The sequence below is a fragment of the Perna viridis genome, chromosome 1, assembly GCF_037379345.1.
Source record: "Perna viridis isolate PV_CMFRI_1.1 ecotype Kerala chromosome 1, ASM3737934v1, whole genome shotgun sequence".
NCBI lineage: Eukaryota > Metazoa > Mollusca > Bivalvia > Mytilida > Mytilidae > Perna > Perna viridis.
In genome coordinates this window covers 33,382,453-33,400,613 of record NC_142445.1, presented here as the reverse complement: position 1 = coordinate 33,400,613, position 18,161 = coordinate 33,382,453, and the positions used below count along the sequence as shown (strand labels likewise).

General features: G+C 33.4%; 1 long non-coding RNA gene and 1 pseudogene across 2 annotated transcripts; one reads left to right on the top strand and one right to left on the bottom strand.

The window, feature by feature from the left end:
• Positions 1 to 240: 240 nt before the first annotated feature.
• LOC148628446 (uncharacterized) lies at positions 241 to 5,895 on the top strand (annotated as a pseudogene). The gene is made up of 4 exons (XR_015923509.1): positions 241 to 345; positions 2,705 to 4,042; positions 4,565 to 4,810; positions 5,387 to 5,895. The product of XR_015923509.1 is annotated as an uncharacterized LOC148628446 (transcript).
• A 9,461-nt stretch (positions 5,896 to 15,356) lies between these two features.
• LOC148628445 (uncharacterized) lies at positions 15,357 to 17,476 on the bottom strand. The gene is made up of 4 exons (XR_015919342.1): positions 17,375 to 17,476; positions 16,642 to 16,743; positions 16,212 to 16,274; positions 15,357 to 15,729 (listed from the first exon to the last, which is right to left on the bottom strand). It is a non-coding gene; the product is annotated as an uncharacterized LOC148628445 (long non-coding RNA).
• Positions 17,477 to 18,161: the final 685 nt, after the last annotated feature.

Sequence of the window (18,161 nt, the reverse complement as noted above, 5' to 3'; positions counted from 1 at the left end):
GTTTCTATGGATATTTTGAAATGTTCCCTATTATCTCACAATTGAAGAGCTGAAATACCATGATTTCCCGCCATATTTCTGCTCTTTACCTTTAGTAAAAGACAAAACCAGAAGTTCCGAATGAAAATGCTACAACTGGTACTTAATGAGAGTCTTACCACATAAAGTAATAAAGTAGCAGGGAACCAGAAATATGGCGGGAAATCATGTTATTTTTACCTCTTCAATTGTGAGATAATAGGGAACATTTCAAAATATCCATAGAAACAAGATGGCGGATAAACAATACATTCAATGCAAAATTCTCGTAGGAAAAATAAATTTTGAATTTTTTCAATCTCGGAGGTAAGAACGAAAAACAATTGTAAGGGAATCGTAGTACAGAACGACATGAATAAAATGGCAAGTTTTTGAAAGGAACCGTCGAGTAATTACAAAAATAAACGCAAACAATCTGAGGTGACTTGGAGTTGGACTATAGTATTTAGCCGAGTTTTTTTTTTAATAAAGACCCATTCAACTAATAAAATGTTGCAGTTATTTGTTACACAACCAGGCTAATAGTTACAGGCCCCAACCATTGCCTTGGCCACGTTTAAAAATATTTGTTTCCCCTCTCCCGACCTACTCAGGCTAATGATTTTTCTATGGCAGTTTGACCATTTGTGTAGGTAGTCTTTGATTTTTTATTTGACAAATTTCCTTTGAAAAATGGAATGGTTAAAAAAAATATAACTTGAAATAAAAAAAAATGGGTAAGTACTGATTTAATGGGTCAGTAGCTACACGGTTACAGGGAGGGGGGAACTATAAATGTTTTGCCCCATACATCCGAAATGTAAGTTAACAAAAACAAAACCAGGTTCCAGGTTAAATCATCATAGATTCATTGATAAACATGTTTAAAAAGCATATGATATAAAATTTCAACCTGGCAGGCCCAGTGAGTTACTGGCAGTAACTATTACTTGAGGTTTCTACCAAAGACCCATTCAACTAATAAAAATGGATTAAAAGGCATTTTATGGACACCCATCACTTATTTCTTATTCAAAACAAACTTAAGTGAAACATTTTTACCAGAGTGTGCAATGTTTCGCATAAATATTTTTGTGATGAAATTTAATGCTTCGACTTTAATGGTGCTTGTGGAAAAATGCTATAAGAAATAAGATTTCACCCTCAAAAATAGGTAGAGTAGGGAAACAAGAACCAAATAATTATTTTATTTTGTATGCCTTTGTTGTATAAAAGCAGTTTGTCATAATAAATATCCCCCCTTTTTCTAGTGGCAATCAAAATTTGTCGACCCTGTTGTCCTTGTGACCCATCCTTTTTTTTTTTTTTTTATCATTTCATGTTCATTGTCTGAATATAGCTGAAATATTGCTGCTCGGATGTTAAACCCCAACAAACAAACAAAACAAACATAATAAAGTCTGTAGTTTTTGCAAGCTATGGCACAGCTCACAAGCTCACAATCTGTGGAATATGCATGCCTTAATATAGGCGGGCACAGAAATGAGCATGTGCACAAAGTCAACAAATCATAATTCTTTAAGTCATAATTGCCCCTTACCCTCTCGCCCCCTTCCTATTTTTTTATGATGAAGCTTGTAATGTCACTCCGGAATGTTTTACCAACTCTCCATCATCGAGTCATTTTTTATGACATTGTTTTGACAGGCTATGCAAGGTTGCATATTGTTTCGCCTATTTCTAAAACTGGTCTTCAACCTCCATAGGGTGAGTTACATTTACATTTATGCTTATGATGTTTATTAGCATTTCTGTAATGCTGGTTCATTTTGTCAGGTCAGAATTACAATGTTTATTCGTGTTTTCTTCTAAAATTATTGACAAGGCCAATCAATTTCTTTGTTTACAAGCTAATTAACTATTTTCAATGTTCCCTGCTAGATGAATGATATGTTTTTACAGTTTTTAAACCTTTCATGACCTGTGTTTCCTTTTACAGTATTTCTTAATATTGCTTTCTTACACAAGTCACATACACTTTTTTTGTCACTACAGTACCTTCAATTTGCAATATGTCATTGTGATTGTTGAGACATACAGTCATGCTCAGTTGTAATATTCTTTACTGTAATTTTTTTATGTTAACTGGCGGCATGTTAAAAATCTATCTTTTGGCAGTAGAAAGGAGCCCAGTGGAAACTATTTTGATAGAACAAGGTTTCCTTATACTGCTTTTTTTCTGCCAAAACTGATTACGCAGTATGTGTCAATAAAAGTTTATATTGATAATGGACTTGGGGAATAGACCTAGCTCTACACAGGATTTGAATTTTGCTGCAAATTTAAATGGACATTTTTATTCTGCTTATAAGTGTTCATTATTATTTTTTGTGAAATACTTATAACATTCTCATTTTTTTAGGAGTGATGTTTGTGTCTTGAAGTTACATTAACACAAAATGTAATTGATAACTGGTGTCATGATTAATTAAGTAAAAGATGTAAATAAAGTGCAACCATTGTCAAATAAAGCTGAGTATATCATTAAGCAAAGTGTGTATGTCCACATCTTCCCCTTTGTTGTATAAAGAAAACCCCAGTTAGAATATATTTGCATCTTTAAAAACGAATGGCAAACATTAGAGTTTGGATTAATTACTGATCCATCCAATTAAACAACACACTATTTGACAATTTTGTATGCTATATTGATATTTTGTTCCAGAATGCCTGACAGTGGACCGAAAGAGTACCCATGTGTAGATTGTGGATTAAGAACAAAACCTAATAAAAGGTGTTTTATCATTGGTCCAACATATGAGCCATTCAGAAACTATTTAGGTGTAAATAGTTGTAAGGAAACCGATGTTACATGTACGACTTGCTATTCCAGATACCATAGATTGACAAAAGCAAAAATATATGTTGTACAGGAATGTGATGAAACTGAGGAATCAGACAATTCCAGGGACCCTAATTATGAGCCACCATCAAAGAAGGCAAAGCCAACAGTTATGAAAAGTCCTCAAACAATTCCACTGCCAATTTTTTCAACTGGAAAAAGTCGCTCGTCTTATTGCATATATAAAAAAAGGGGTAACAAGTTTGTCTGTCTGTCCGCTGAAAACAGACATGAACTTCTTGTAATTACTGGCTGTCTCTTGTTATCTGGAGCCAGATGCTACAGTTTACATTTAACAACAGACCATTCTCTCAAGGAAGAAGCCATTGAAATGCTAAAAAAACAGCAAGCTAATTAACAAACTTATTTCAATAAAACTGAGCACCAGTCCCTTATTTCAAATATCCATGCAGTAGCACAGAGAAATGAGAAAAATAGAATTGACTTTGACAACAGTAGAGGATTGGATGAGCTGATTACATGAATTTGACAGGAATTTCAAAATCTGACTTTGAGGATATGGTTTCACATGCCCGGTCAATTCGTGCTTCAGAAAACCGCAGCATCAGGACCTGCATTGCACTACTCATGGTTAAACTTAGAACAGGGATGTCAAACCGTATGCTTTCAATCCTCTTTAACATAGAAAAGACTGGCATTAGAAAAGCAATATCAACCGCTCGTAAGGAACTGACTCTGAATTTTACTCCTAAATGTTTAGGATTTCAACATATCTCCAAAGAAAATATAAGACCTCTAGCACAAGAACTTTTAGGGGATCTTGTAAATAGGCCTGCAATATTGGTTGTAGATGGCACCTATATTTTCATTAAAAAAAGCTACAATTTTAGATTTCAAAGAAGATCATACAGTTTACACAAAAATCGGCCTCTTGTTAAGCCCATGATGATAGTGACAACAACTGGATATGTAGTATCTGTGCTTGGCCCATACCATGCAGATTAAAAAAACAATGATGCAAGCATCCTCAAACACAATTTCCAGACAAACATGGAGAATATAAAAGGCTGGCTACAATATGATGACATTCTTATTGTTGATAGAGGCTTTAGAGATTCCATCAGTTTTTTAGAAGACCTTGGAATTAAATCCCAGATGCCATCATTTCTACCAAAAGGACAGAAACATTCTACAGAAGAGGTGAGATTTTAGGATTACTATGCAATAATTGGGTTGTATATGATTTATTCTAATGCAAAAAGGAATAATCAAAGTACTTAGGTACTGAATCAATCTATATCGATCTTTCTTAGTGTAATTTTTTTTTGATAATTCATACTGTGAATTAAACTCTTGGACTCTCTCTTGCTGAAACATCACAAAAAGTCACAACATGAATTTCAATTTGCCATTCACAAAATTTAAATTTAGTGCCAAAAACGCATTAAGATTTAACTCTTGCCCCTGAACAAGTTTCCCATACTCGTTAAATCTAGTCATATTTTGGCGATTCACTCTTAACAATTTATTATCTTATTAGCATTGATATTTTATAATACAGTTATTTAGTTCTTTTGAAGTTGTACAGGGCTTTTGGAATTAATGTCTTCTCGATTAAATCTTGCACTCATTCGTGTTAACATGCAGTATGCATTTACCTTATAAACATTGCTTCCTCCTTTTACAGTTTTAATTTTGAAGCATTTTACATGTTTATTTCAGGCAAATTCTTCATGGCTAATCACCAAGTGATGTTGGATTGTAGAGTCTGTTAACGGTAGACTAAAACAGTGGAAATATCTCCAAAACATAGTTCCAAATACACAAATTCCATATATTGGAGAATATGTTCGTTTGATGGCAGCCATATGCTATCAATACAGGAAACCTTTAAACCCTGGTGACCTAGAAAGTGACCAATTATTAGCAGCAAAAATGAAAGTAATAACATACACTACCAGAAACCAGGTAGGAATGAGATGGTCCATTTCTTCACTGTACTTTCATACCTTATTGATCTTGGGTTAGCTGCAGCCTTCCTTCAGATGTAATATATTCTTCATCGTTCATTAAAGACACATGGGGTCTTGGATTTTTTTACCCTATTTTGGGAATGTTGTGTCTTTGACATATAATTTACTCTTCTGTTTCATTTATTTTTCTTATGATGCTAGCATATATGAACAACAAGTATTTAGAGATTTGGCTTGTACCATAAGTTCTTAACAAACCCACATATCATAAGACAGCTACAAATACATATTCTTTATCTCTCTTTAAAGTTTTATGAAATCAATTTGATACAAGTAATCAAATATATCAATGTCAATTATTTTATCAGCTACAACATTTGCTTTTATTAGTTGAGTCACCTGAATATTACATATTGAGGCATATTGAAGTAATGAAATAGTTATTATCAATAATATATTGAATGACTGATACCACCAAATAATTTGTTAGTATTTCATGCATACCACTTAAATACTAGCTTACAATCATTAAAATATACTATAATTTGGTAATTCTATATTTTATGTTTAGGTAATAGCCAGCAGAAATAATGGTTTAAAAAAAAAGGTAAGAGGAGCAGCTTTTAGACAGAAGAACAGCAAAGTGGAAGAAGATAGATGAGCCAGGAATTCTAGCAGATTTCCCTTTAATGACAGTGGAAGAACTTAGGAATGTAACACTTGGTGTCTACCAACTAAAGCTGGCACAATCCTATACAACTGAACACCTCGGTGATGATGGTACATATAGTTTTATGGTCAATGAAGATTTTGAAGGTCTGCTGAGGGTTAGACTCCAGAGTTGGCGCACAAAGTCGTTTCTACTTTGGATTCAATATGACAGCACAATTACTGGTATTGTCAGTGTAGGGCTGGTGCCAGAGTATAAGGAGCATGTGCTCATATATCATCAGTTCTTTGGTTTTCAGGATATGCTCGACATGATGGGGACATCAAATGTATAAAAAAATTGGTCAAACTTTCTTGAATAAGAGAGAAGAATTTCTTGAATGATTAAAAAAAAAATACTTTGCATGGTATGATTTTTTCCATTGTTCCAAAGAGCAAGGTGATACATGTACTAGTTTGATTCTATTGAAGGAGTAATCAAGGAAACCAAGATTCTAGTGGAAATCAAAAGAATATTATCCCAGGATAAAGACAGACATGGAAAACAGACACACAAAATAATACATACGAAGTAACTTAAGTGAATGAGCGACTTGGACTCGACTAAAAACTGGGAGCATGGACCAGGTACATCAGTAGGGTAAGCGTCCTCTGTTATTTTTTCCTATAGGAACATCCGCCGAGTTGCTCGTAAAAAGGTCAAGTCCAGGGTAGCAGACAGAGGAAAGGATAACTATGACACATTGAACATATTATTCAGTTTTCATGGTGCAGATGGATACACTGTAACGATCCACTGGTTAATGATGACGACCATGAACTTTCTGTAGTGATGATTTCAACCTTGTCACAACATTACCCTGTTTCAGAATCCTAATTGTAAGCAGTCTAGCGCAATACGAATAAGTTTGCGTAGCATAACGTATGAGGTGTGATATGAAAATTCAATACGCAGTCGGTAAAGAGATGTTGCTACAGATAAATGGAAAGATGACAATACGAAATGAAAAGACATCGCATTTATCTTATAGTTTGGTTGATAGTTTTCATTTACCATCGATTTCTAAGTGTAGGTAAAGATATGATACTGATTCTGCATGTGTAGTTTTCTTAATCAAGTTCTTTGGGATAGATGCGATGTATAAATCCCTGAAACTAGGACTGCTTAACAATACATCATATATATATATATATATATATATATATATATATATAGCGGAAACTGAACTAGGTAAACTATGTTCTTTCTTTTAGAACAGATCAGCAACACAGTCAACTTCATAAGAGAGAATGAATAGGTGAGCAAGTAGTGGAGCACAATTTGTTCCCACTGGAATGTCGATCTTTTTTTTTTTTTTTTTGAAAAACGTGTCCACCACACTGGACAAATATTTTGTCGATTACAAATCCCAGCAACTTGAAAACAACTTCATCTGTACATATGGAGGATAATTTGGAATTATTTTTCACAAAGAGTAATTAAGGGATCCAAGATTCTAGCAGAAGCCAAAATAATGTAATCCAGGGATAATGACCAGACATGGAAAACAAACACAAACAACAAAGAACATAAATTAACCAAAAATAATACATACAAAGTAACAAAAGTAAATGAGAAAATCAGACCCCACTAAAAACTGGAAGCGTGGATCAGGTGCACCGGCAGGATAAGGGTCTTCTGCTTTTTATAGAAACACCACTGAGTTGTATAAAAAGTTGAAAAATCATATGTTTTAATGCTATTTTATTTTGATAATAATCTTGAGGGTTTTCAGAAGATCTTTTCGAAATTTTCAGGATCCATATTGAATTAATATAACTACGGAAGTAATAAGTGTTGTGGTAGGACTGCAGACCTTCTTTGACAACTGTGGATATAGAAGTTAAAAGTTTTGAAAAAGGTTTGGTGGTGGCACATTTTGCAGCTCCATCTATGTAGTATTGTTTGTATGAATTCTTTTTGGGGTTTTGGAATTAAGTTCATAGACGGTAGATCACAATCATCATCTTTGGCAGAGAGACCAAAAAAAAGATAACAGATTTTTGGATTTTCACTATCTCTTCTTTGGAGAGTGTGGTAGCAGTATAGGTCTTTTCCTACGTCTACCTCTGATAATGCATATTGAATGTAATGTGTTTTACCACAAAAAAAAAAAAAAAACAATGTTGTTTTGGGCATTGTCAGCTGATACAACAACATATTTGTCATGTATAGTAGACAATGTTTTTGAAAACTGATGTGGCATTAACATTCATTGACCTACTTAAAACTTTCATACATTTCAGAATTAAAGAAGTTACAGCCTTTACCCACTCTGACGGTGAATCAATTTCTCCATGATCTCGTTTCATCAATTTTCTTGGGTAGTCCTCCTAAAAGTGTGAAAATCTTACAGTCACTGTTAAAATGTTGGCAATAGTAATGTGTATGTAACATTTTGCAGTATAACTCAACCATTACATGTTTCTCATGCACCACTACTAACAAGTTTCTCATTCATTACACATATGTATAATGAATCACACTTCATAATAGGGTGAGAAATGGTGTATTTAACTTTACTACCCAAAAAAAAACTTGAGATAAAGGACACCACAGTCAGCTTAATTTATATCTTGTCCTATGACAACCCCGGCGCGGCTATAGCATTTCGATAGGTCAAATTCAATCAAGTTGATAATAATTTTGAAAAGTGGACCAGTCAACAATCGAAGTGCGATATTTTATTAACAAGAAATAACCAAAATAACAATTACAAATTAACGGAAGTGAAATAGCAGCCCGGGTTATACTAAAAAAATGAAGTATGGAGCAGGTGCTCCGATAGGGTAAGCGTCCTATGCTTTTCTAGAAAGACCAGCCGAATGGCTCATATAATGTCACGTCCTGGGTAGACGAAAGAAAAAAGACAAACTATGACAGAGTGAACAAACCGTTTGGCATGGTGCACCTGGATTTAAATAACACCAAATAATCAATTTAAATCACTCAAAAACGTAACTCAACTCAAATGGACATTATACATCGATTGGACTATCTGTTTTGTTCACGTGCCCCATGGTGCTAAGTCCGTTTTTTTTGGCAGTTCATCTGCGTGAAATATTTTACAAGATACACTTGACTTCGAATCTTTAAAGAATCCCTGGCACATGTTTAATGCATATACTGGTCCATTTATATATCAATGGACGCACTGGTCCATTTTTATATCGATTTGACTATTGGTTTTGTTCTCATGCCTCGTGGTGTTTAGTAGGTTTTTGGTGGATTATATGCATGAAATACACGATTTTGTACTTAGACCATATACTAACATTGTCTGCCGGGCTCTGGACCTTTATAAAATCATTGGCACATGTCTAATGGACCCTATCATTTATTTATATATCAATTGGACCATTCGCTATGTCCCTTTTTATGGCGGTTCATATGCATGAAATATACGAATGTGTATTTTACGTATGTTTCTGGTACCATAGATTTACACGGTCCGCAGGGCTCAGGACCCTTATAGAATCCTTGGCACATGTCTAATGGACCCACTGATTTATTTATATATCGATTGGACCATTCACTTTGTTTATAGGCCCCATGGTGCTAAGTCCGTTTTTGGTGGTTCATATGCGAGGACCTTTATAAAATCATTGGCACATGTCTAATGGACCTAATGATTCATTTATATATCGAATGGGCCATTTGTTTTGTTCACAGGCCCCAGTTTTTATTTGGTTGTATACCGTAACTGGTGAGCTTCCCCTACCGGACCAGGTCCGGATTTTACTGGTGGTTGTTAGGTTGCACTATACCTATACGGGAATGTCTTTTTACATCGGGTCGATTGTAAAGCGGAAGTCATTATTGCCCGCATGATATAAAAATGGGCCAGTGCATCCATTAAATATATGTCAGGGATTTTATGAGGGTCTTGAGCCCAACGGACCACGTAACTACATATTGGTGTATTTCACGCATATGAACCACCAAAAACGGATTTAACACCTTGGGGCTTGTGAACGAATCAAATAAACTTACTTTTAATTTTGATTTAAAAAGAAGTAATTACCAAAAATAATTAGAGAGGAAGTTAATACCACCAAATAATTTCAGAGGAAAACAACATAAGAAAATTCGAATAAATATTTGTTCGTAAGGAAAATAATGTACACAAATGCGATATAATACCGAGGAAAAGGTCATGTCATAATTCACACTGGCATATGTATTGTTTTAAATATACAAAATGTACGAAAACTGTACTTTTTGCCAAACCTGTTCTATCTTTTAGAAATTCAAAAGGTCTCAAGCTTATTTGAAAAGAGATCATTTTGAACCGAAATTTATTCATATTCCATCTTCTTCAAATGAATGAAAATATAGGGTTCCAATCTCAATTTTTTATATTTATTAATAATTTAATTTTGTTTATGAAGCTGATATCAATCTTTAACAGACACCTGAGAATATTAGCAAACACATGTTGTCTTTTTTTTTATAGTTAACTTTGAACTTGTGAGTACCAGCCTATAGAGTATATGTGTATACTTAAGAGTTTAAGATCTAAGAACATTGATTTTGTTGAGAGAGAAATGATGCTTTCTGAAAAGTTGCTTAGACAGGGCTATGAATCAGTCAAATTAAAGTCAGCATTCGAGAAATGTCATGTTGTCATCAATGACTAAATGACATTTCGGAAATTATATCTGATATTCTTCCTAGCTCAGCCTTTAGTAACGTTTTACCCTCACTGGACTGAGTAAAGACACGGCCATTACCGTTATGATTTCACTCCTTGTATTTAGTGGCATTTGTGGTGTCATTTTGTGTTAGTTTCAACTGCTGTAAATGTCTTGATTTTACGAGTCCTTGTTTACTGCTTGGTATTGTCTCCTAGTATTAATTTTCTATGAAGAATTTTTAATTGACTCTTCTTCTTATGTCCATCCCAAATTTTCATGCTATGCGAATATAAGAAGAAGAGAAATACTTTGTACTAATACTAATTTTATTCATTCTTCATTCATTTTGGTACAAATGAGTAACGAACAGGAAAATCTATCTATCTATATATATAGATGTTAGAACTGTCAAATTTGCGGAACAAATTTTTTGGTCGTTCCTCCCCGGGACTTGAACTCCTACCGCTGTGACATCTATGGCAACACCGCCTGCACAAAGTCCAGCGCCCTAGACAACTCCTACACTGCTCCATTGGATCAAATTGATACAGGGAAGATAACGTAAACTGATAGAGGGGTCTGAAAAATTATCAACGATGTTAGAACTCAAATTTGCCAAACAAATTTTTGTCGTTTCCTCCGCGGGACTTGAACTCGTACCGCTGTGATATCTATGGCAACACCACCTGCCCCAAGTCCAGCGCCCTGGACCACTCGGCCAGCTAGGCTATACAAAAATATAGTTTTCGCTGGCCGGGTGATTCCTCGTCGAGGGATTAATCTAGGGCTGTAACTTAGTACACGATGTATGGTAGTACGGGACAGTTGATCTAGGGACAGTTCATCTAGGTGTTATTATGTAGGATAGAGGATCAAATTAATGATGGATGTCACAACAAATCAATATTATACAACGTCTCAGAATGTGACGACTATTCTCTACACTGCTCCGTCGGATCAAATTGATACAGGGAAGATAATGTAAACTTATAGTAGGGTTTGAAAAATTCCTAACGATATTATAAATTTAAAAAATATTAATTACTTACATTAAAATAAAACTGGCCTGAATGAAACTTGATTTTATTATGCATATCTTTAAATTTTGTACAATCAAATTTTGTACAATAATTTCATAATTCATGAAAATTTATATGTATTTAATGTGATCATCAAGAATTTTCAAGAAAATTGGCGTCATCTTTTTTCAAGGGCCTAATGGGCATAATCAATCCTGTACTAGATGCATGCCTGTATCCCCTCAAACAGTTGGTAGAACATAAAATAAACAAATATATATATAACATATTTCAAAGAAAAAAATTATGAGATCCTTATTCAAAATCCATTAAGAGATACCTTCTGTATCTAAATAAAACACTTAAATAATGAAAAATACTTATGTTGAAATTCAAAATTCAGAAAATGTATCAGTTGCATTGAAGATTATTTAAATTTTCACATGTTTTCCATTTTTTTCATTGAATAATTCTTTATATTCCTTAGTTTTTTGGTTCATAATTCATGGAAAACATTGGTAAAATGCACTTATGTTGTGTAAAAGGAAATGTGCATAATAAAGATTTATTTGGATTTCATTCATTTTTACTGAAAATTAACAGAATTATCTTCAATGTTACACATATTTGTCATTGTTCCCATTCATGGGACCCAGTATCGATACTGATTTACATGGACTATTTGCTGCCAGTGACATCCAGTGGTTTTGACACTTGTTGATTGGCATGAAAATCCAAGTGTATCTTGAGAATTCAACCTACAAAAACAAAATATATTTTTGTGTTATAAATGCAAAACAACATGAAACTTTAACATTGAATTTTCTAAGTCAACAGACCATGACTGTGGAGGTATATTCCTAAAATTTGCATGAATTTGTGATGAAATGTTGGTAGTGCATCTGCACACCACAGTATCATTGACCTAGCATAAGGCGTTCAAGCTGAAATTAACTTATCTGAAAAATAAGTGAAGTTTGTGAGTGCTGTCATCGCCGCCATAGCTGGAATAGCAAAACTTGTCATGCATTTCCATGACTTCCATTGCACTTAACTTGTAACATACAAAATATTTGTCTTTGTTTCATTTGGGTAACTGACAGTTAATAAATTTGCATAACTCCTAGTCATTACCTTAAAATTTTAAAATAATACATGTTGTACAAATGAAATACAATACCTTATTGTAAAATCAAGTATCAAACCGTTTTTGCTCCCAAAAGATGGCAGAGCGAAAACATGACCCTTTTGTTGTAAGATGATATTCCCATATATGCATTTATCAACTGAAATGAATTATCGTAACTTAAATTCTGAAACTGTATTTAATGGAGGAATTTTTAATAATATAGATTTGACCAAGAAATACATACCAATTAAGTTTCTATATAAATTGCTTGTCGCTATAACTATATTTTAAATTTTTTATTCAGCAATGTTGTTAACTACTTTGTACATTGGAACCATGCATTCAACTAGAAATTTTAAATGTTTATTTTTCCTGCTGACAAAAAAACTTGAAAACCATTAAACAAGTACTATCTTTAAAAAGATAGCAGACGCGGGAAAATTTTGATCTTTCTCCTTATAATATTCTACGCTTCATTCAGAAAATAACAAATGGCACACAATTTCGCTACGCCTCAGTTTTTTTCGAAAGCCACGGAGTTATCAGTATTTGGCCAAAGCGGAAACACGTGACTTGCGTTTCCATGGAAGAGCGTCTTTAAGGTCAAAGGGTAAAACCTGAAAGAAATCATTCCACATAACCTTTTCAGTCAGAAGTATAAAGATTTATATCAAAGCTGCAGTGACTAAGTCCTACTTCTAGAAATACACTGATGTCATAACCACTGCACTCCTTTCAGATAGATTTTCTCTGCTGAATATATATTATGAATGTAACACTTCTCTGCAAGAGAATATACATTTACTCTCTCATTAAGCCAACTGGAGCCTTGAAATGGGCTGAGATCTTTCGCCTCTAAAATTTCACCACGAACATATCTAACTGGTCTATTTTTATACAACATGTATGGGACCTTTTAGAAGTCCTTCACATTTCAAGTCATATATAAAAATTCCCTAAAACCAAATCAGAAAAACTATAAATAAAGGGTATAAGTGAAATTAATGGTTGAAGTTTGCATTGATCATTTGTTAATTTTTCTGAAACGAATCTTAATACAAATAACACCACAGAGTATTAGAGTATTTATAAATGATATGCATCATCCTTTTAGATGTAGATAATAAATAGTTGTCACAAAATTACACATAACTTATTGCCTTCTACATCTTCAAGATTACATTCTTGATGTGTATCATTAACGACTTTCATAGAAAGGAAATAAATCATTATCAATATTATGTTATCGGTTACTTATTCATCATACATATATCATTTTGCAGTATATGAGCGGCTTAGTGATATTCTAATAAAAAAATTGCAATAAATGATCAAAATTACTTTTCACTGTTGAGTTAAAACATAGACAACCACTGAACAGGTGAAAACATAACCCATTTCACAAATTTTGAACTCAAGAATCCAAAATATCCCATCAAATATTGATATCCTTAACTCGTACCTTTCTTCACTTATGCTTTTCAACAACATGTCTACCAATATTTTATGTAATTTTATGTTAATGTCAGATGACAAAAATGTGATACCAAATTCAGTACAAACAATTGCTGAAATATCTTTTAACGATAAAAATTTGGTTATTAAAATTTTTAAGAAGCTTTATTGTTTTCACCTTGATCTTTAGACACTTCATAATATTCTCTACAGCATTTTTAGTTCTTCTGTTCTTTTTGGGTCTATTTCTAGTGAAAAAATCCCTAATCCACAGAAATATAAATCGCACATCTTTTAGTTAAAGATAATATATTTTTGCCACAGTATTACAGATTATATACCACTGCCTCCAAGGAAAAGATTGTGGAAAACCATAAATCTGAGCTATCCTCTTTTGGTCTCTCTACCAAGGACAATGATTGTAATTTACATTTTATATACTGGATTCCTAAACTCCACAAGAATCCATACTAACAACGTTATGTAGCTGGAGGTGCAAATTGTACCATCAAACCACCTTCAAAACTTTTAACTTCTATACTCACAACTATCAATGAGGGTCTGCAGTTCTACAACAACACTTGTTACTCCCGTAGTGGTATAAATTCAATGTGGGACCTGAAAAATTCGAAAGATCTTTTGGAGTCAATTGGAGTTCAAGACCATTATCAGAATATAATATACTTCTACTTGCGGTGTAAACGTCTTTCAACTAACGGAGAGCATTCCAATAGGAACATATTGTGCTCCAACTACTTGCTGACTAATTTCTTTACTCCTATGTGGCTGATCATGTAGGGATCTGATCAATCAAAAGGCAGGAATATCATTTGGCTAACTCCCTTGATCTCAGTTTCCGATATACAGATTACATAAAATCGTTAAACAATCCAAGTTTTGGGGATTTTTATACGTCCAATCCATCCAAAAGAACTTGAGATAAAGGATACTACAAACACTATGAAGTCAGCTTCATATCTAGACCTACACTTAGAAATCGATGGTAAAGGAAAACTTTTGAGCAAACTTTACGACATTTCTTTTGATTACCTCTATAACCATGTTTCCCTTGATTACTCTTTCTATTTCTTCAGGTTCACATTTAGTAGTGAGATTTTTAGTTATTTTTAATATGAAAAAATTTATACAAATCAAAAGACTTAGCTATTTAGTAGACAGACAAACTGGGCTGGACTAGTTCAAAGAAGCAATGACCCGTAGAAAGGCAAGTACCACACTCAGAAACAATTTTATACTTCAATCCAATCAGTCATCAATTCACCTCACAAAGATGCAGGCGTAGTGGAGAACCATAGCCTACTATTATTAGTCTTCGGTGTGATTAGGTTTGATATCAAACCCACGATCTCCACATTTAAGGAATTTGTTACTACTCAAACAATTATTTTCCACACTTACGCAGTGTAGGCTACTACCAATAAACAGACTTGTATCCTCCTATGATTGACCGAGTTGGTCGAAATTAAAGAGTAACTCTCTTCTATTTGAACAAATATTTTAAGTCAATACATTGCTCGTTTATTATCATAATAAAAGAACTTGATAGACATTTGAAAATCTTATACTGAAGATATACATGTATTGTTACTGAAAACAAATATTTATAAAATGTTAAATAACCTGAAAGAAGAAAAAAATACACACTGTAGATAAGAATTGAGTACTTAATATATGCACTACTGTTTGCTTTAGAAATCTACGTATCAGTTTATGCATAAAGGATAAATATTGTCTTACCTCTCTTGGAAAGAATATCAAAAAGAACATCTACTTGATACTGTGGTGTAAATGGCACAGGACTATTTCTTTTTATAACATGTAACAAATTGGTTGGATCACCCACAGCAGAATCCAAAACAGCACCTGCTCTTTTAGCAGATACCCCTTGTAGGTACTTTACAATGAGGGATTTCCATTCTCCTTTCTGTAGGTTTTTCATGTGATCTAAAAAAAAAAGGGTATGGAACCCGTTGGTGATTGCAAAGAATTCTAGTTAGTGGGTCAACATAAATGCCGAAAAATATGAAGATGGTGAAAACTAGATGTGTCAAACAACAAATGGCATCGTTTAGAAAAGTCCAAAGCCTGCCATTTGATAAAAATCAGGTGAACAGAGCGAAAGGTTAACTTGATTTGTAACTCTTCATGGTAAACTCGCATATATACCCAAAAAATCAGCCATATATCTGAAGGTGTTCAGAAAAAAATCAATGTAATGATTTGTTGAGGATTGACGGAATGATGGACAAGGATAAAATTATATGGCCTTGACCACTTTGTGGCAGAGCCATACAAATCATGATTACAATAATACACCATTATCAACTGTTAATTTCAATATCACTTAATATGGCAAGCTACTGGTAAACATGGGTAGATTCTGCCTGAATGAAGGCAATAGTTTCAATCAAACTTAACACACTGACCTGTTAATTTAGGCAATATCTCCATCATCTGCTTATCTGATGTTACATTCTTCACATCATTAGCTGTAACAAATCACCAAATATTTCAGTGGCAATCTAACTTAGTTAATTAAAGTTCATCATAACCTTTTGACAAATATGAGTTAATTAACACAACAAATTGTATTATGAGTACAGACAAACCTGTGCGCGCCCTGTTAAAATTAAAGCATGGCTGAACCAAGGTAAATATCAAATTTTAATTTCTGTTTCAGAATATTATAAAAAAATTTCCAGACATTACTCAGCATTTTTAATAAATTCTGTATAGAGAGATAAAAAAGTTGAGCAAAGTTTGAAAAGTGCTCCCAATATATTAGGGAAAGGGAATCATCACAATCTTTCTACTAAAATTTCATTAAAACATGGATACCCAAATAGAATTATTTACCATTGTCATTTTTGTTTTGTTTAGTTACATGTTCATTCCGTTCTTCTGTGACATTCTGTCCTTTTCTGTCTGTATTCAAAGTACCAGCACTGTTGCTGAATTCTGAAGGTAACATTATGTTCATTTTCAATGTTATAAACATTAGAAAAACTGAGGTGAACAAGTCAATACACTTACCTACTGTTTTATTTTATGATTATTCATATTCTAATAACATATGACAAAACAAAAATAAATATGCAATTTTTTGGGGGTGTTTTCATCATGTAGAAAGTAAATTTTTTAAACCACCAAAATATTGTAGCGCTTGAACTCTTTTTGGAGTTGACTTTAATTTTTTTGTGTCCCTGGTGTAGGAAATAATAACAGATTGGATTGAAGTTCAATAATTTATATAATTAGCAGTCTTAAACTCTGCATACGTAGGTAACAGCAATATGATCAATTAATAAAATGATATAGTGAAACCTAATCAAAGAAATCTTTGACAGCCATATACTTGGAGTAAACTGCATTTGGGTGACCAAATTAATAGATAAAAACTCAATATCCCTTACTCTAGAATGATTAAAGTAATAATTTGTGCATGAAATAATTCACTTGGTGCAGTACCAAACACTTTTAGTTTGTGTTGCCAAAAGTTTACTTGAAAGTAAACCCCCAGCAGATGTCGGAGCAATCGACAGATAATAAAGAATAGCAGCATAAAAGTTCATAAATAATTAGAAATTACCAGTTTCTGGGCATAATTTGCGTAGTAAGCCAATTAGCTTCTACAACTGTCTGTCCAAGGTGAAAAAGAAGAGATGACAGGTGGTGTACGCCAACGCTATTTATTTACATCATAACAAGCGCGTGACGTAGTAAAAAAACAACGGAAAATAACTACACACAACTACATACCACAAGGAATGGCGTAGAATTATTGTGCAACTCGGAACACGATAAATTAACAACAATTCATTCAAGTGTTTTCGGGACAACGAAAAAATGATTATTACAACTATTATTTACAACAGGAAAAACAATTCTTCAGTCGAAGCACCAAGCATTCCAAAAATGGCCGAATAACTGTACGTAAAAATACCGGTGAATGAGAATATTACACGAAAGCGATAATTGACAATAATATATCTGATATAAAATTCACGGGGCGTAACATTACTTATCAGGTGTAGTTAAAAAATTAGGTGTTTTATTGAATTATTGAATTTAACTTTTCTGCTTCTGATTGTAAAACTTCTTTCCTTCAGCTTTTCCAACGGTTTTGGTAAGTTTCAATTTAACATTGGTTATTTTGCACAATTTTAGGTCTGACATGCATGCCATGTTTCTTGATAAGTCTGAATTATTAATTGTAGATGAATTGACTTTCCTTTTCTTTCTGGGTGAAAACTTGTTCCAGCAGTAAGTATTGGATTTGATGTATTAAATTTAGGTAAAAATCAATGCCATCAAAATTCTCAAAAACTGCAGCAATATATGTGGATGGTAAATGAGGGCGTCGGATTGAATACATA